Source organism: Ceratotherium simum, chromosome Y (genome assembly GCF_057802395.1).
Source record: "Ceratotherium simum simum isolate JZ-2026a chromosome Y, ASM5780239v1, whole genome shotgun sequence".
In the NCBI taxonomy this organism is placed as follows: Eukaryota; Metazoa; Chordata; class Mammalia; order Perissodactyla; family Rhinocerotidae; genus Ceratotherium; species Ceratotherium simum.
This window is the reverse complement of record NC_141941.1, coordinates 12,014,522-12,036,302: the sequence shown is the minus strand read 5'-3', so window position 1 is coordinate 12,036,302 and position 21,781 is coordinate 12,014,522. Positions and strand designations below refer to the sequence as shown.

Here is a 21,781-nt window from a genome sequence, read left to right as displayed (position 1 = left end):
ATTGTTACAGAAAAATGGACTCATTTACATAAAATTAGATACATTGCAGACATTCTGGGTTGTTGAAATACCAAACGTGTTGAGTTAATAGACTCTCTATGGCTTGTATGTGAAATAAAGGAACCTATTATAAAAGATGAGGACTCTAAGATTGCCACGTAGAATGAGGGCATTTGAGCAAATTCAAATGATTGTTGACTTAAGTCATTGCACTACATGAGCCTCCTTGAAGTCACAATCAAGTTTGATCTTCTCACACCATGTAGAGGACGATGAAGACTAAAGCAGAAGAAATGTGCTGGCACAAAAACACACACCCACGCACAAAGACACACATAGAAACTAGAAAGTTTATTATAAAGGTTGTGACTAACACAAGAGTCATGTTAACTTCCCTTCTACACCTACTATTCTTCCTCACTCTCACACAGCATACCCTTACTTCTTGCCTGCTCTTATTTACTGTCTATAGTCCCTAAGCCGTTCTGCTATCCTGTAAAATTTACTTAGTTATTACATTTATATTTCATATCTCCCTCTTAAAGAAGGCAAAGTTTCTTTACTGTTTTGTTCACCAATGTGTTTACAGAACATAGAAATGTGACTGGTACATGGAAGGCAATCTCCAAATATAGGATGAACTTATTTGTGTTTGCTTTTCCCTCTGAAAGCACCCATTACACATGTAAAATTATAGCATAATTTATAGGAATCACCCCTGGAGAGTGAACTTTAAGAAAGAATACTGTATAATTTTTTCAAAAGTTTATACAGGGCATATTTAACATCTGTCGTCCTCAAATTTTAGATCAGAGAATTTAACATGGGGATAGCCAGTATGTAAAATATGGAAGCCACATCAGTGTCAAAGGAATGATGGATTTGGTCTGCACATACATAAATATTAAGGTCACAGAGAACACAGTGACCAATATCATATGGAATCTACAGATGTAAAAAGCCTTGTGCCTGCCCTCAGCAGAGTTCCTCCTGAGAATGGTTTTGAGAATGAGCAGGTAAGACACAAGTACTATCAGAATAGATATCGAATTAAAAATCACTAATATCAGAATAATCATTTCAATTTCATGTATGTTTGAGCACAGCAAAGAAAAAAATGGGAGACTGTTGTAGGAGAAATTGTGGGTGACGTAGCCACAGAAGGAAAAATTAAAAGTCTTTATGATAACCAAAAAAGAAACGTGCGGAAGAGATAGAGGACTGCAACCAGCACCCGACATACACTTTGTGACATGATTACTATGTAGAGCAGAGGGTTACAGATGGCCACATAGTGATCATAGGACATTCTTGACAGATAAAAAGTTCACTAATAATAAACATCATGAAGAAGTCTAGTTGTGTGGCACACAAATAGTAGGGTATTGGATTTTGATCTGCAACAAAATTTACCAATATTTTGGGTCTCATTGTTGTTGAATAACCAAGATCAGTAAAAGCCAGGTGTCTGAGGAATAAGTACATGGTGTTTGTAGCCTAGAGTCCATCTTGGTGAGGATGACTATTCCCAAGTTGCGCACCACTGAGATCAGGTAAATGATGAGGGAGAGCCCAAAAAATGGAGGCTGCAGCTCAGGGTGGTCTTTGATTCCCATGAGAATGAACGCATTCAGCACTGTCAGATGGTGTTTTTCCACCCAGATTTATCAGAAAACCTATTCTGGGTAGAGACTTCAGCATAGTCAATAGCTTTCATGTAATATAATGTGTCAATTTTTTGAATACAATGTTAGTATAAGTAAAATAAATCCAAATTTACCATTTAGACTCTAATAAAATAATCCATATCCTGAAAATAAAAATACATATTTAGCAATCAAAACAGAGATAACGATAGAATTGGAGACAGAGATTTGTGGTTTTCAATTGGGGAAAATTTGGCCCCCCAAAAACTTTTCATAATATTTGGAGGCATTTCAGTTGTCACAGTTGTAGGAAGGGTGCTACTGGCATCTAATGGTTAGAGTCCAGTGATGCTACCAATTATCTTACTATATTAGGGTAGAGACCTCACAACAATTAATTGTACAGCCCAAAATGCCAACAGGGCCAATGGTAGAAAACTCTGATATATGTATAGAGATAGATACAGATATAAATGTAGGTAAAGGAAGCAAAAATGAAAAATAGTAAAAACTTGAGGCATTAGGTTTGTTTAACAAACAGATGTTTATTAACATTTTCTGTTGTCCTTTATATAATGACAACTACATAGTTACATTTAAAAAATTACAATCACATAATATGACAATATATATGTTAATTAAAAAATAAAATTTTCAAAATCCAAATTGCAATTTTGTGTGGAATCATCTAGAAGCCCCTACTTTAAAACGTATTCTTATGAAAGTCTTTATGTCTACAGGTGGTACAAGATAATTAACACGACTGATATTGGACACGGGTGTATAAATAAGGAAACTCTAAAAGATCAGTATAAAGAGTATATGTCTTTATATAGGGAAATATACCTAGGTGCAAAGAGTCTCTGCTATACCTACATTTGTGATATACAAAGGAGTAGTTTGGGCAAATGATGTAAGTTTTCTTAACCTCTATACACATCAGAAAAATCAACAGTTTCTTGTAGGGTTGTTGGAAAGATAAGTGAGAATTAAAGTTTCAATATGTTTATGGTGCCTGAAACTATCCCACAAACATCAAGTACATAATGGGCTATTGTGTTTGTTTGTTTTTATTTTTTTAAGTGGAGACAGTATGTTACCTGAAATGGATTATCTTTATGCATGTGAATATAAACTATTTTTGTGTGACTTGACTCCTTTGTCAGGGGTATGAAGATGAATAGATGGAGCAGTGTTTTATGGAGGTTACTGTCCCCAATGTCTCCCCACCATGATCCAACTTCATTACTACAACTGAAGCATCAATGTGTTGTTATATTAGATAATTTATCTCCTACCTTACTTAAAATATTTGATGAAAATTTACCTAAAACCTAATGCATTTCCTCCACCCCAGGTGCATTTTCATTTTAACTGACATATACTAAGTAGTTTGTAACACATAGGGTATATTTTGTCATGGAGGAACCTAGGCTAGTATGTGGAAATTGAAAAAATTGAGAGAAAGTGAGATCATTGTGTGGGAGATCAGAATTGGCCACTTCAAAATATGTCTCCTATTGGACACTTTGATTATTTTCTCTGAAAGAAACTTTGACCTACTCACCCCCAGTAACTTCCTCAATGAATTTAACACTGAGTATGGATAAACTGGGAGGGTCCTTACTAAGCCCATTCCAAGTAAAAGTAGAAGTTACCTTTGAAAGAAACATTTACATTTATAAGGGAAATCTCCATTTGTAAAGGTATCTCCCTCTCTGTACCAGGAAGAAGGGGGGATGACCTTATCTCTAGAAACTCATCAGTGCAAAAGGTGAGGACTTAAAACAACGCTCTTGTTTCTGGTAATCTCCCATAGCTGACTGCCCCTACCCCCAACATCCTACTTTCCCTACCTGAGTATGCTATTTAAGGTGAAAATCTCCACCATTTGTTAAGAAACTCAGGTTCCCTGCTCTCACCAATGTATACATGTTATAAAGCTTTGTTTGATTTTCTCCTGCTATTCAGTCTTATGTCAATTTAGTTTGTAGCCCAGCCAGAGAGGAATCACAGTGGGTAGAGGATAGTCTTCTTTCCCTTTGATTGGAATAGGTTTTACATCATGAACTTTCATAAAATTTCCCTCTAAATAAAAAGATTCTCTACAGGAAAAAAAAATTAAGATCATTATATTATATAACATCATACTAGCAAGATAGAATACACAAATGCATATATGTATTTAATATATACATATGGATTCCATGATGTTATTTTAAGTCTCTCTACACATTAAGGCTGCAAAGAACTCCTTCATAGTATTATATAGCATTTAATGCAGACAGAACTGAAGATGCATATTAACATCCCTAATAAGGCACCAGTTAAAAAAACACCAGAATCATACTACAGTAACATGAGAATGGCAGGCTAAGTTAAAAGAATTTGTGGTTCATAAAATTGTTATGCCTCCTTAAAAAGGAATAGAGAATTTATCCTGGCTACAAGAGAAATCGAAGTGTCAGGAGTCTCCGAGTGATCTCTAAGAAAACAAATAGAAAAATACAACATTTAAAACAAAGCATACAAGATGGCAGTGTAAGCAGACTCTTAACTCACCTTCTCCCATGGACACGGCCAATTTACAACTACTTGTGGAAAAATTACCCCTGAGACAGAACTGACAACTGGATAAGAGGAACTCCTGCAACAACGAGCAATCCTAATTGAGGTGGAAGAGGCAGACTCCATTCTGGAGAGGAAAAACGCCACCTTCACAAGCCGCCAGCTTCACGGCCGCCGGGAGCAGCTCACAGGTACGCAGCCTCCCTGGAGGCATGGGGCCCTGAGCCGGGGAGCGCCCCTGTTGTGGGCATTTTGTGGACCCAGCACAATCAAGAACAGTGGCATAATATCTGACTTTGTCTGCTACTAAAACATTGGGGAATATCCCAAGAAAAGCTGGTGCACAAAGAAACTAAAACCGGCTCTTAAAGGGTCCTCACACAAACTCACCTATTTCAGAAAGCATCCTAAAATCACCAGAAAGAAAGGTGCACAGTGCTGTGGTGAAAAGAGACACACTAATAGGCCCTGAGTGCAACTTGGTGAGAGGTGAGATCTATCCAGGGACTGTGATATTGGTGGCAGCCATACTTGTGTCCTGGTGTGCGCGTGCTGACACAGACGCCATTGGAGTTCTCCCTGAGGCCTGCTAGCCCAGGTCTGCCCTCCCTGCCAGAGCACCTATTTAATCCAGCTCAGCCAGGGCTGGTAGCCCAACCTAGAGACTGGCCTCACCCAACAATAAGCCCTCAGGCAACTTGTGGGCCTGCATAGATTGGTGACTGGATTCTCTGCAGCCTGGCAACTGAGCTGACTTGAGTGGGGCATGGTGTGCACAAGGAGCAGGTGGAGAGTGTCGGGTGGTGTTGGAGTGTGTGGGGCTCCTGCCGTGGAGAAACTGGGTCTGCTTCGGGAGGTCAGGGCGTGCACACAGGGCAGGACTGAGTTGACTGTGTTTGTGGACCTGTGGGTGGCAGGGCTTGTAAGCTGCAGAAAACTTGTGTTTTTCAAAGACCCACATAGGGGGTTTGCCCCACCTTCCAAAGCCTGAAACAATTGGGTGCTCCTGTTCCTGAGGCCAGCCCCAGCCAACTGCAATCCTGAGAGAGCTGACAAGAGACCTAATAGGCTAGATGCTTACAGCAATTGTAAGGCCCTGAGCCTAACAACCTGCCATTCTGGGGGCCTACTCAATTAAAAGAAATACTGCAACACAAATGTGGTATTAGAACTTGCAGCCAACAGTGCTGGGGCTCCCCACACATGATAAAGAGACTGAAGGGCCCACAACAACTACAAGCAGCTGAGCACTAAAATAGATGGCCAGAAGCATAACTTGGCCTCCCTTGGCACCTATAGGGAGAGAAAACAGGCCACAACAGAAGGAGACATATAGCCAACATAGGGGTCACCCCTGGAACATTGCGAACTGAAGGAAGCACACTGCAAGCCTCCTAAGGCATCACTTACATAAGGTCACCTATCCAAGAGCAGGAGATGTAGCTGACCTACTTAATACGTAGACACAAACACAGGGAAAGAAGCAAAATCAGGAGGCAGAAGAATATATTCCAAGTAAGGGAACAGGACCAAACCCCAGAAAAGGAACTACGTGAAACAGAAATGAGCAACCTACCTGACAGAGAGTTCAAACAAACAGTGTTAAGGATGGTCACTGATGTGGGGAGAAGTAGATGAACTCAGTGAGAAAGTCAACAAAGAAATGGAAGATATAAAAAAGAACCAATCAAAAATGAAGAATACAATACTGGAAATGAAAAATTCATTAGAGGGACTCAAAAGCAGAATAGAGGATAAAGAAGAACGGATCTGTGAGCCAGACGAAAAACTACAAGAAATGACCCAAGCTGAACAGGTAAAAGAGAAAAGAATTAAAAAGAGTAAGGAAAGTGTAAGGGACATCTGGGACAACATCAAGTGCACTAACATCTGTGTTATAGGTGTCCTGGAAGGAGTAGAGCGAGACAAAGGAGCAGAGAATCTATTTCCAGAAATAATAGAAGAAACTTCCCTATCCTAAGGAAGGAAACATACATCCAGGTACAGGAATCACAGAGAGCCCCAAACAAGATAAACCCAAAGAGGCCCACACAAAGACACATCATAAGCAAAATGTCCAGAATTAAAGATAAAGAGAGAATCCTAAAAGCCACAAGAGAATGTCAAGTTACACACAAAGGAAACCCCATAAGGCTATTAGCTCACTTCTCAGCAGAAATCTTACAGGCTAGAAGAAAATGGCACGATATATTTAAAGTGCAAAGGAAAAAACTTACAGACAAGAATACTCTACACAGCAAGGTTATCATTCAAAATGTAAGGAGAGATCAAAGATTTCCCAGACAAGCGAAAATTAAAGGAGTTTGTCACCAAGAAACCAGTGCTAAAAGAAATGTTAAAGGGACTGATTTAAGGGTAAAAGAGAAGACCACAAATAGGAAAAATTATCTATTTCCATGATAAGAATGTAACGGATACAAATGCACAAAAAAGAGGTTAGCTATGATATCAAAAACATAAAAGGAGGGAGTAGGGGAGTTAAAGAATACAGCTTTCAGACAGAGATCAAACTAAAGTGACCATCAATTCTGTATAGAAGAAGAAAAGAACAGAGAAGGACTACTAAACACTGAGAAAAAAAAAGTTAAAAAATGGCAGTAAGTACATACTTATCAATAGATACTTAATTAAAAGGCGATAGGGTGGCTGATTGGATAAAAAAGCAAGACCCGTATATATGCTGCATACAAGAGACACACTTCAGACCTAAAGACACTCACAAACTGAAAGTGAAGGGATGGAAAAAGATACTCCACGCAAACGGCAATGAAAAGAAAGCTGGGGTAGCAGTACTCATATCAAACAAAATAGAGTTTAAAACAAAAACTGTACAAAGAGACAAAGAAGGGCATTACACAATGATCAAGGGAACAATCCAACAAGAGGATATAACACTTGTAAATATCTACAAACCCAATGTAGGTACACCTAAATATATAAAACAATTATTAACAGACATAAAAACAGAAATAGACAATAACACAATAATAGTAGGGGACATTAACACTCCACTTACACCAACGGATAGATCATCCAAACAGAAGATCAATAAGGAAACATTGGCCTTAAACGACACACCAGTACAGATGGACCTGGTAGATATATACAGAGCATTCCATCCAAAAACCAAAGAATACAGGTTCTTTTCAAATGCACATGGAACATTCTCCAGGATTGATCACATATTACGCCACAAAACAAGTCTCCCCAAATTTAAGAAGATTGAAATAATACCAAGGATCTTTTCTGACCACAACGGTATGAAACTAGAAATCAACTATAGGAAGAAAATCAGAAAAGCCACAAATACATGGAGATTAAACAAAATGCTACTGAACAACGACTGGGTTAACGAAGAAATCAAAGAAGAAATCAAAAAATACCTGGAGACAAATGAAAATGAAAATACGACATGCCAGAACTTATGGGATACAGCAAAAGCGGTTCTAAGACGGAAGTTTATAGCAATACAGGCCTATCTCAACAAACAAGAAAAATCTCAAATAAACAATCTAACAATACACCTAAAGGAACTGGAAAAAGAAGAACAAACGAAGCCCAAAATCAGTAGAAGAAGGGAAATAATAAAAATCAGAGCAGAAATAAATGAAATAGAGACCAAAAAAACAATAGAAATAATTAATAAGACCAAGAGCTGGTTCTTTGAAAAGATCAACAAAATTGACAAACCTTTAGCTAGACTCACCATGAAAAAAAGAGAGAAGGCACAAATAAGTAAAATCAGAAATGAAAGAGGAGAAATTACAACACACACCTCAGAAATACAAAAGATTATAAGAGACTACTATGAAAAGTTATATGCCAACCAACTCGACAATCTGGAAGAAATGGATACATTCTTAGATTCATACAACCTTCGAAAACTAGATCAAGAAGAAGTAGAGAATTTGAATAGACCAATCACCAGTAAGGAGATCGAAACAGTAATCAGAAACCTCCCCAAAAATAAAAGTCCAGGACCAGACAGCTTCCCTGGTGAATTCTACCAAACATTCAAAGAAGACTTAATACCTATCCTTCTCAAACTCTTTCAAAAAATTGAGGAGTAGGGGAAGCTCCCTAAGTCATTCTATGAAGCTGACATTACCCTGATACCAAAACCAGACAAGGACAACACAAAAAAAGAAAATTACAGGCCAATATCACTGATGAACATCAATGCAAAAATCCTCAACAAAATACTAGCAAATAGCATACAACAATACGTTAAAAAGATTATACACTATGATCGAGTGGGATTTACTCCAGGTATGCAGGGATGGTTCAACATTCGCAAATCAATCAACGTAATACACCACATTAATAAAATGAAGAATAAAAATCACATGATCACCTCAATAGATGCAGAGAAAGCATTTGACAAGATACAGCATCCATTTATGATAAAAACTCTGAATAAAATGGGGATAGAAGGAAAGTACCTCAACGTAATAAAGACCGTATATAACACACCCACATCTAATATCATCCTCAATGGTGAAAAACTGAAAGCTATCCCTCTAAGAACAGGAACCAGACAAGGATGCCCACTGTCACCACTCCTATTTAACATAGTATTGGAAGTCCTAGCCAGAGCAATCAGGCAAGAGAAAGAAATAAGAGGGATCCAAATTGGAAAGGAAGAAGTGAAACAATAACTATTTGCAGATGACATGATTTTATATATAGAAAACCCTAAAGAATCCACCAGAAAACTTTTAGAAGTAATAAATAAATATGGTAAAATTGCAAGATACAAAATCAACATACAAAAAGCAGTTGAATTTCTATACACTAACAACGAAGTAGCAGAAAGAGAAATTAAGAATACAATCCCATTTACAATTGCCACAAAAAGAATAAAATACCTAGGAATAAACTTAACCAAAGAGGTGAAAGATCTGTACACCAAAAACTATAAACCATTTCTGAAAGAAATTGAAGAAGACACAAAGAAATGGAAAGATATTCTGTGTTCTTGGATTGCAAGAATTAACATAGTTAAGATGTCCATACTTCCTAAAACAATCTACAGATTCAATGCAATCCCTATCAAAGTTCCAACAACATTTTTCACAGAAATAGAACAAAGAATTCTAAAATTTATATGGAACAACAAAAGACCCCGAATAGCTAAAGGAATCTTAAGAAAAAAGAACAAAGCTGGAGTTATCACACTCCCTGATTTCAAAATATACTACACAGTTATAGTAACTAAAACAGCATGGTACCGGCACAAAAACAGATACACAGATCAATGGAATAGAATTGAATGCCCAGAAATAAACCCACACATCTATGGACAGCTAATCTTTGACAAAGGAGCCAAGAATATACAATGGAGAAAAGAAAGCCTCTTCAACAAATGGTGTTGCAAAAACTGGACAGCCACATGCAAAAAAATCAAAGTAGACCCTTACCTTACACCATACACAAAAATTAACTCAAAATGGATTAAAGACTTGAATGTAAGACCTGAAACTATGAAACTTCTAGAAGAAAACATAGGCAGTATGCTCTTCAACATCGGGGTTAGCAACATCTTTTCAAGCACCATGTCTGACCGGGGAAGAGAAACAATAGAAAAAATAAACAGATGGGACTACATCAAACTAAAAAGCTTCTGTACAGCAAAGGAAACCATCAACAGAACGAAAAGACAACCTAACAATTGGGAGAAGATATTTCCAAACCATACATCTGATAAGGGCTTAATCTCGAAAATATATAGAGAACTCATGCATCTCAACAACAAAAAACTAACAACCCAATTAAAAAATGGGCAAAAGACCTGAACAGACATTTCTCCAAAGAAGATATACAGATGGCCAACAGACACATGACAAGATTTTCAAAATCACTATCAGGGAAATGCAAATCAAAACTACAATAAGATATCACCTCTCATCTGTCAGAATGGCTATAATTAACAAGACAGGAAACAACATGTGTCAGAGAGGATGTGGAGAGAAGGGAACACTCATACACGGCTGGTGGGAGTGCAAACTGGTGCAGCCACTATGGAAAACAGTATGGAGATTTCTCAAAAAATCAAGGATAGAACTATCATATGATCCAGCTATTCCACTGTTGGGTATTTATCCTAAGAACTTGAAAACACCAATTTGTAAAGGTACATGCTCCCCTGTGTTCATTGCAGCCTTATTCACAATAGCCAAGACTTGGAAGCAACCTAAGTGCCCATCAAGGGACGAATGGATAAACAAGATGTGGTATATATACACAATGGAATACTACTCAGCCATAAGAAATGATGAAATCCAGGCATTTGTGGCAACATGGATGGACATTGAGGGTATAATGCAAAGTGAAATAACTCAGAGGGAAAAGGTCAAATACCGTATGATTTCCTTCATTAAGTAGTAGATAATAACAACAATAAACAAACACATAGAGTCAGAGATTGGATTGGTGGTTACCAGAGGGCAAGGGGGGAGGGAGGAGGGTGAAAGGGATAATTCGGTACATGTGTGTGGTGATGGGTTGTAATTAGTATTTTGGTGCTGAACATGATGTAATCTATGCAGAAATAGAAGTACAATGATGTACACCTGAAATTTTTACAATGTTATAAACCAATGTTACTTCAATAAACAAAAAATTAAAAATATAAAAAAATAATAAAAAATAAATTAATTAAACAAAGTATAAATGTACTTACAGGAAACCCACTCTCCTCCCACAAAACTTTGCTTACAAGGTTGTGAACTTCATGTATCCTATCCTGTCCCCATGTACATACATTTTTATGTCAAAAATACTGAACTACAGTTAGAAAAAGATGTTTTAAATCAATACAATAAGAAGGAATGTAAATGTTGTTTAGCTGCAATGCTGAAAAGTTAAAGAAAACAGATCACAGTAGTAGGTGCTGATTTCCTGTAAGATGAGGAAGGATAGAAAGTTTTCAACTCATCCGCTTTAGAGTGCTATGGAAAGCATCAAATTAACTTTTTATTGGTTTCTATCTGTGTTAATTATCAAATTATTATTTTTTATTTTATTACTTATTTATTTATTTGTTTGTTTGTTTTTGTGAGAAAGATCAGCCCTGAGCTAATATCCATGCTAATCCTCATCTTTTTGCTGAGGAAGACTGGCTCTGAACTAACATCTATTGTCAATCCTTCTCCTTTTTTCTCCAAAGCCCCAGTAGATAGTTGTATGACATAGTTGCACATCCTTCTATTTGCTGTATGTGGGACACGGACTCAGCACGGCCGGAGAAGGGGTGCGTCGGAGCGTGCCCAGGATCCAAACCCAGGCCACCAGTAGCCGAGCGTGAGTACTTAACCACTAACCCCCAGGCTGGCCCCTCAAATTATTATTTTTTACATCCCTACTCTGAGAAAATTATGTCCACTTTCTGACAGATTCCACTGGAAACTGAACATGCTGTATATTGTACCATCACCACCAACTAGGTATTTAAAAGTCTCCTCATGTCTAAAAATTCCTTTTCACATCTCACTGTAATGTGGAAATCCCATTTTTGCTCATCAAGAGATTAGGAGAAAAATCACATTTATGTATTAATTTAGGGTTTTGTTATTACAATATTTTTGAGAAGGGAATAAGAAGAGTCTAGAGTCACTAAATGACTAAGAATTTGGGAGTACATAAAACTAGAAACTGAACACATACAGCTTCATAATTCTGCCATAATTTTTAGTTTTTTATTTACTCTTTTGTTAGAGTTTCTCATCGCTTATTTTTGTCTTCTACTATTTGTATGATTAAGTATTTATATGAAACATAAATATTACAAAAACAATATAGCATTGACATTTCGAAGATACTAATTAGCATTTGTGAAAATATTTTAACTGTTAATCTGATTCTATTCTACTCATGCATTAGCAATAGCAGAATACACACAGAAGTGAATCAGAAATCGTAATATTTTGCTATACTTTGCCATAGAATAAAGGTGTTATCTTGCAAGTGTCACAAAAACTATTTAGATATTGGTATCATATTCCACTATGTGAAAGATTCTGTTTACCTATAATGAAACCTCTGTGTTGGCTCCCCTGTGCTTCACAACATGGCACAGTGAGAATGATTGATGGATTCTTTCTCACCTTCTGATACTGTCTCTGAAGTGATGTCAAGCAATTTATTGATTATCGTTGAAGCATTTGAAAGCGTAACAGAATGCAAGAGGGCTGTTTATTAATTGTCTAGAACAATTTGTTGTTACCAGCGTGTTAGATTTGTTTATCTGTGTATTACATTCCTACCTTTTACTCTTGATTAACTTTTTTATTTTTTACACTTTGATGGTTAATTTTTATACTCATTTGGCTAGGCTATGGTGCCCAGCTGTTTGTTCCAATCTCATTTCAGATATAGCGCTGAAGATTTCTGTTACATGTGATTAATATTTGAATCAATATGCTTTGAGTACAGCCAGTTAACCTCCAGAATGGGGTGGGGCCTCATCCAATCAGTTGAAGGCATATAGAAAAACAAATTCTACTCCAGACTGCTATATAGAAATTCTACCTTAGTTTTCCACCTTGGTACTCAAGACTGCAGTATCAACTCTTGCAGTGCCAGCCTGCCTAGACATTTTTCCCTGTCAGTCCCAACAATTACATGAGTGAATTTCTTTAAAATTGCTGTCTCTTTATATATATAATCTCCTTTTGGTTCTGTTTCTCTGAAGTACCCTTACTAATACAACCATATAGGGAAATGAATTCATATATTTCATCTATACAACAAGCTTTTTAGTGTTCCTCCAGTTCTACAATGATCTCCTCAATGGAGACAGCATTTATAAGTTCTGTCCTATTGCATTATTTCAATGATTAGATGAACTAAAAATAATAATATATTGTGTATGTAATGTGTTTCCTTAAATTGTTTTAGATTGTTGTCCTATTGTTTTTCCCCCATAGATAGAGGAATTAGTTACTCCTACTTCTCATTCTCATTTCACGGTGAATTGTCATCATCTGTTAAGGTTTTCTTTTTCATTATATTTGCCTATGTTACATTTCAATATTTCTTGTTTTTCCATCACGTCTAATATTTACTCCAATTCTTCTTGTCTACCTTGACACATATTCTACCATGCTTGATATATATCCTGCATGATCAATATATTCTGCAAAAATGTATTACTTTACATGTATATGTTTTGCTATGTTGTTTTGCTGTAATAAACTTTGTCACTGCATTTTAAATCACTTTGTGAAGTATTCATATTGTTACTTTTTAAACTTTTTCTTCATCACAGTAAAAAATGTACAACAAATTTCATAGATCTATTCTTTATTGCTATATATTTGTTTTTCTCCAAACTCAATTAACACCAACACTACTACAACATATAGTTCAATAAAAAGCCTTCAGCTTGCCATGTTAATGTTATAAACAAAATTATCCTGTGTGTTGATATACATATAGATACACTTACACCCAGACCTACACTTACACATATGCCATACATAAGCACACACACAGTGGCGAGACCTCTTGGAAAGAGAAAATATAATAAGACATTTAATTTTGTTAAATATTTCAGATTGGTTGAACCAATACACTCTTCCACCAGCAAATAGATGAGGTTCTTCCATCTTCACCTCGATGACAGATGGCTGAATTATGTTCTCTCTTGTTAATTAAATAATGTTGTAAAATGTGTGTTTCTATCATTGACATTTTTCCTAGCTTTTGATTTTATTTATGGACATGTTTAGTAATTAGATGAAACAACTTTATATAGGTATTATTGAACATAAACTGCATATATATAAAAGGTGAAATATGATTACTTTTGACCTATGTACACGTCTGAAATATCATCAAAACAATCAAGATAATGAACATATCCATCACCCCCAGAGTTGCTTAATGTCTACGTAATGTTTCCGTTCTGCCCCTCTTGCCCCACACTGTGCCAGACAACATTAGATTTAATTTTTTTCAAATTTTTGTTTTCAAATAGTTATAGAAGTACAAGAAGTTGCAAAAAAAAGAGGAAAGAGAGTTCGTGTCTCATTTATTTTCTCTAAGTAGTAACAATTTGCATAAATATAATATAATATTATGACCATGAAATTAACATTGGTACAATCCACTGTCCAGATTTCACCAGTTTTTCATGCACTCATTTGTGTGTTTGTGTATATATAATTCTATGCAATTTTATCATGTGTGTACATTTCTGTAACCACCACATCAGTCAACATAAAGACCTGTTCCTCAACACAAGGGTCCTTTATGTCCTTCCTTTATAGGCACACCCTTCCCTTCTCTCATTCTCCTGTCCTTAATCCCTGTCAACTACTAATCCATTTTCCATCTGTATAATTTTATCATCTGAAGAATGTTTTGAAGTGATATGTTGTTTGTAATTTTTTGCGATTGGCTTTCTTCAGTTAACATAATTCTCTTGCTATCCAGTGTTTTTATGTATCATTTGTTCCTTGTAATTGCTTTATTATTATTGGTCCTTTATTATTTCTTGTGTCTGATGAAACTATCAGTTTTTCTCAACCATTCACCCTTTGAAAGACATTTAAATTGTTTCCATTTTCAACTATTATAAATAAAGTTTCTATGAAGTTTTGTGCAAATGTGATTGAATGGACATAAGTTTTCATTTCTCTGAGATGAATGTCCAAGCATGTGATTGGAGGTTTGATTTAATTTTGAAGTACAGTTTACCAATTTGCACTTTTATGGATCATATTTTTAATTTCATGTCTATGAAATGTTCACCTAGCATTAAGTCCTGCAGATAGATTTTCTCTTATGGTTTTCTCTAAATTTTATAGTTTTACATTTTATATTTAAGTCATGATTTATCTTGAGTTAATTATTTGTGTGAAGTTTAGGTCAACATTCTAATTTATTTTCTTTCTTTCTTCATTTTTTGCCTATGGACATCCAATTGTTCCAGTACAGTTTGTTAAAATGGCTATCTTTCTTTCATTGAATTACCTTTGTACTTCATGAAAAAATTAGTTGGACTTTTTCATAAGGGTCTATTTCTGGCTTCTGTGTTCTATTTTATCAAGACATTTGTCTGTGCCTCCACTAATACCACCCAGATTTGATAAACATAGCTAGAAAGTAAATGTTAATGGATGAACTGTTTCCACATGGTTATGATTTAAAACTGTGTTTTAGCTACCCTTTGTCTTTGGTATTTCATATAATTTTAGTATAAACTCATCTATTATCCACAAAATATTGCTGAAAGAGTATTTGGGTTTTCATTAAACCCATAAAGCACTTCAGGAAAAATTGATATCTTTACTGTATTTAGTCTTCTAACCTATGAAAACAAAAATGTCTAACGTTGTTTAGATCTTCTTTGATTTCTTTACTCAGCGTTTTGTAATTTTCAGCAAACAGATCTTGTACCTGTTTTGTTAGTTTCTTACTAAGTATTCACCGTCCTTGGGATGATTGTTGTGTTTTATATTTCTGTTTCATTATTAGTAGAAACCTGATTGACATTGGCTTGTTGGTCTTGTCTCCTGTTACCTTGCTGAACTCACCTTTCTGTTTTTTGTGGATTCCTTGAGATTTTAGTACTGTGATTACTGATATCAGTAAGTTTAAATCTATCAGAATATTATTCTTCTATTTCCAGTCTATTTTTCCTTTCTTTATGTTCTATATTTTTATTGTGAACTAAAAAGCTATGATTATTTTATTGTTGTTATTTTTCTTTTCACTGTCTACCTTCAAGTGTAATCATACCTCTCACCTATAAAAGAAGAAATTCACAATTTGTTTGTGTGTGTGTGTGTGTGTGTGTGTGTGTGTTTGTGTGTGGAAGCTCAGCCCTGAGTTAGCATCCATTGCCAATCCTCCTCTTTTTGCTGAGGAAGACTGGCCCTGGGCTAACATCTGTGCCCATCATCCTCCACTCTACATTGGATGCCACCAAAGCATGGCCTGACAAGTGGTGCATCGGTGCACACCCGGGATCCAAACCTGCTCACCCTGGCCATGAGCACTTCACTGCTATGTCACAGGGCCAGCCCCTTGAACTTCACAATATTTAACCACTCCCATCATGTCCTTTATGCAATTTTCTTATGTGTTTTTATTATTTTTAAACAATTAATTGTCTTTGAGATTTAAATTATTAGAGATCATGTATGTAGTTGTTAGCTCTGGTACTCTTCATTTCTTTGTCTAGATTCATATTTTCATCTGGTATCATTTTCCTTCTGACTGAATGGCTTCCTGTATCATTTCACATAGTGCAGATCTGCTGGTGATTGATTCTTCCAGCATTTGTACATCTGAAAAGTCTTTATATTGCATTCCTTTGTTAAAGTTCTTCTTCGCAGGGTACAGAATTCTAGGTTGACAGCTTGTTTTATTTTTAATGCTTTAATGATGTTTCTCCAATGACTTCTCAACTGCAAGAATTCTGATGACAAATATGATGTTATTCTTTTCTTTGTTCCTCCACACAATGTACATTTTTCCTTTAACTGCTTAAGGTTTTTATTTATCACTGGTTTTGAGCAATTTGGTTATGCTATGTCTTTAATCAGTTGTCTACATATTTCTTGTATCTTGGGTTTGTTAATCTTCTTGAATCAGAAAGTTTTTAATTTTTACCATATTTAAAATTTTGAAACTCAATATTTTTCAATAATATAGTGCCTCTCTTTTTGGGGAGTTCCATCACATGTATACTTGCTGCTTGAAGTTGTCTCCAAGTTTATTTTTGCTCTTTCATGTTTTTTATTTTTTCACTCTCTGAGTTTCATTTTGAATAATTTCTATTGCTGTATCTACAAGTTCGCTAATCTTTTCTTCTGTAATATCTAATCCATGTGAATACAATCCCCATGTATATTTCATATTGAACATGGTACATTTTATTTCCAGAAGTTCAATTTCTTTTTTTAAATACTCTTTATGTCTCTACTTATCTTTTTGAAAATATGATATACAATTATAATAACTATTTTTTGTCCTTTTTGATATATCAAACGTGTAAATTTTTAATTGATTGGTTATTCTGTTCATTATGGATCATGTTTTCCTGTCTTTGTATGCCTGATAATTGTAAAATATATCCCGTATGTTTATAATTTTATTTTGGTGAGTGCTGGAGTATTTTATATTTTACAAATATTTTTCAGCTTTGTTCTCAGAGAGTTATCTGGAAATAGTTTAAGCCTTTCAGATATTGCCTTTATAATTTCTTAGGTGGGTCCAGAACAGTGTTCAACTTACAGCTAATTATTTTCCTCTACTGGAGTAAGACCTTCTTGGGTACTCATTCTAAAGTCCCATGAATTATGAGTTTTCCTACTGTCTATGTAACAAATTGACACAATTCCTGCCTGTATTGAGTTCTGGGCACTGCTGTCTTTAACCCTTTCAGATGATTCTCTCTTCAGTCATGGTTGGTTTCCACCTGCATATGCTAATCAGCCATCTGTTGAGTAACTGTAGGGGATTCTCTGCAGAGATACAGTGTCCTTTCCCCATCAGCTCCTTATCCTTGGTGCTCTGTCCTGCAAACTCTAGCTACCCTGGCCTGACTGGACTCTCAACTCTGTCTCTTCAACTCAATGATTCTTCTGGGCTTCCCTTTGGCTTGCCCTTTTGGCAGCACAGCCTTGAAACTCTCTTAAGACAGCAAAGTGGGGTAATCATAGGCCTCACTTCATTTGTTCTTCATCTCTCAGGGAAACTGCCCTTCACTGCCTGATCTCAATGGTTTGAAAATTATTGTTTCTTATATCTTGTCTTTGTTTTTATTTTATGTTTTTCTTGTTTTAATAGAAGGTTAAGTCCAGTCTCTATTACTGGGAAGCAGAACAAGGCATTCAGCATACGTTAAGATGATCTGTAGAACAACATTCTATTCTTTTTAAATTATTAATCTTCTTTTTAAAGACTTTTACATCTCACATAAATATGAAGAACCAATATTGAAATTTAAAAAAAAATGTCAAGAATCTAATTGCTTCTCATCCTCTGACAATCCCCACCCTGGCCTCTCTTCTCTCCCCAATGTATAATAATGATACTCCCTCAGGATTTTCTATTTCCAAATCCTATTATCCTATAGTCCATTATTTGCACAGCAGTCATAGAAATCACCCCTTAGCTCAAAATCCTCCAATGTTTATCAGTAAGAATAAAAGACAATTTTTACAATGGCCCATAAAATCGTACAAGATAAAACTCTATGTTACAAGTCTATCATCATCTCTTCTATTTCCTAATCACATTTTATGGTACAACCACCTGCGACTCATATGTACCTGAACATAACAATAGTATTGTCATTTAAGAACAGTTGCATTAACAGTTGTCTGTTCCTGGAACAATCTTCCCCTAGATATCCACATAGTCCAATCACTTAATACCTCATGTGTTTATTGAATTATTGTACTTATGGAGGGATCCCTGATAACCTTAATTAAAAGTTAAACTCCATCTTCTCTACTTGCTCTATTTCATTTTCATCTTGCTCACTACCATCTATCATACTGTATAACCCACTTCTCATTTGCCTGCTTTCTGTATTTTCTATAAGCCCCACAAAGAGAGGGATTTGGGCTATTAAACTTCACAATATATGTTTATTTTCTGGAATGAATCCCTTTATATAATTTTTATCAGGAATGCTTTTTTGTGCCTTTTATCATGCTAGACATTACAGATAAAATTATAAATGGATGTACAGAGACTCTGACTTTATAAAACTAAATGTTTAGTGGAAGATACAGGCAAACAGCCTACATGTGAGAACATGTAGGGATTGCACCTAATCTAGACTTAAAACTAAATATATATATCTGAAGTATGAGCAGGAATTAGACATCTGTTGGTGATAAATTTTGGGTTGAAAATAATGAATAATAATTTTCTTTATCTCTATGTTTGTCACACATTGATTCTTGCACATCCCATGGGTGTAACAGAACAAGGATAAAGCAATGCTTGTTACAGTATATATTGACTAATGTATCATTTATTGTTAACATATCATACAGTTAATTGTTTTATTGATGTTTTAATAGTTTATAACATTGTGAAATTTTGGGTAGTATATTGTTGTTTGTCCAACATCATATATATGTCTCCCTTCATCATTTGTACCCACCCCCTACTCCTATTGCCCCTGGTAACCACAATACAGTTTTCTCTGTGTATGTGTTTGTTTATATTACACATATGAGTGAGATCATACAGTGTTTGTCTTTCTCTTTCTGGCTTATTTTGTTTAACATAATACCCTCCGGGCCCATCCATGTTGTTGCAAATGGGACAATTTTGTCTTTTTTTAAGGCTGAGTAGCATTCCATGGTGTATATATATATATATATATATATATATATATACCACATCTTCTCAATCCAATCATTAGTTGAGGGACACTTGGGTTGTTTCCACTTCTTGGATATAGTGAATAACGCCGCAATGAAGAAAGGGGTGCATAAGCCTCTTGGGATTGTTGATTTCAGAAAATATTTGCAAAACATATATCTGACAAGGTGTTAATCTCCATGATATATAAAGAACTCACACAACTGAACAACAACAACAACAAAAAACCTGATCAAAAAATAAGCAAAGGAAATGAACAGACACTTCTCTAAAGAAGATATACAGACAGCCAATAGGCACATGAAAAGATGTTCAACATCATTAATCATCAGGGAAATGCAAATCAAATCAACACCAAGATATCACTTCATGCCCGTTAGAATGGCTATAATCACCAAGACAAAAAACAACAAATTTTAGAGAGGATGTGGAGAAACAGGAACCCTCATACACAACTGGTGGGAATGCAAACTGGTGCAGCCTCTATGGAAAATGGTATGGAGACCCCTCAAAAAATTAAAAATAGAAATACCCTATGATCCAGCTATCCCACTACTGGGAATCATACAGTCAATTTTAAATAGACTATTTGCACACATTCTCCAAGATTCTCAAACTGTAGATCATGGGATTCAGCATGGGTATTACCAAAGTGTAAAATAAAGAGGCAATTTTATCAGTATCAAATGAATGACTGGAGTTGGTTGCATATAGATAAAGAATAGAATATGTATATCAATGTCAGATGAGACCCACAGGTGGAGAATGCCATGTGCCTGCCATCCTGAGGATCAGCATGTAGGACACAAGGGCTATCAGAAGAGACGAAACTAAATTAAAATCTGAAAAGGACAGAATTATCAATCTGACCTCATGGGTCTCTGGGCAGAGCAAAGATATCAGTGGAAGACTATCACAGTAGAAATTCCTGATGATATTATAGCCACAAAAGCATGAAATGAAAATTTTTATGATACTCAGCAAAGACAAAAAGACACTATAGAGATAAGATAAGATATATCCACCAGCAACTGACATAATCTTTGTGACATGATAACTGTGTAGAGCAGAGAGTTACAGAAGTTCACATAGCAGTCATAAGACATTGACAACAGAATGAAAATTTTGCTAGTGATAAACATACTGAAGAAAATGAGTTGGGTAGCACATAAATTATAGGAGATTGTATGTTGATCTACAACAAAATTTACCATCATTTCGAGTTCTACAGTTATTGAATAACCAAGATCAGCAAAACATGGATGTTTGTAGCCTAGAATCTACCTTGATGTGGATGACCATTCCCAAGTTTACCACCACTGAGACCATTTAAACAATGAGAAAGAGTACAAATAACGGAGCCTGTAGCTCAGGGAGCTCTGTGATTCCCATTAGAATGAATTCATTCAATATTGTTAGATTGTGTTTGTCCATCCAGACCATTCAGGAAACTTATACTGGGAATAAATATAAAAATAATCATTAAATTTCATGAGCTATGACTACGAAATAAATAAATGCACATATATGTATATATATGTGGAAAAATAGGGTGATTTATACACACACATATATATGTATATACCAATTTAAATAATATTATTCCATATCTTTAATTTCAGGATTTTGACATAAATCTTGAAGTTTGAGAAAATGAAACTACCTTTTTGTAAATTGATAAGACCATCACACAAAGTAAACAATCATTTCACTGTCCCTTAAAAATATTTCGATGCAGTACACAATTAGTGGGATATCAGCCAAGGCCAAAAAGTAACCAAAAAAAATGGTGTGAACATCACTGAATAATTTTACTGTCAATGGAAGAAAATTTGTTCAGAACATGATATTCATACTGTACTAGAGACTCATCCCACACAATACTTGTTGCTTACAAATCAGCCACCATACTTTTCAAACGATCCTACCATTAGATCCCTAACCAAAGAATTAACTTAGTATCACTAGGAGAGAAACAACATGACATGTGCCTCCTGATGAGATAAAGGATGAGTTACATAGCATCATCATGAAGTATTTTTTTTTAATTTATTGTTTATTGTAGTATCATTGGTTTATAACATTGATAAATTTCAGGTGTACATCATTATACTTCTATTTCTGTGTAGATTACATCATGTTCACCACCCAAATACTAATTACAACCCATCACCACACACATGTGCTGAATT

The 21,781-nt window shown here is 35.5% G+C and overlaps 2 pseudogenes; both read right to left on the bottom strand.

Moving 5' to 3' along the window:
- Positions 1-804: 804 nt before the first annotated feature.
- On the bottom strand, positions 805-1,661 carry LOC106800214 (olfactory receptor 8K3-like; annotated as a pseudogene).
- Positions 1,662-20,174: 18,513 nt separating this feature from the next.
- LOC147911663 (olfactory receptor 8K3-like) lies at positions 20,175-21,023 on the bottom strand (annotated as a pseudogene).
- Between the last annotated feature and the right edge of the window lie 758 nt (positions 21,024-21,781).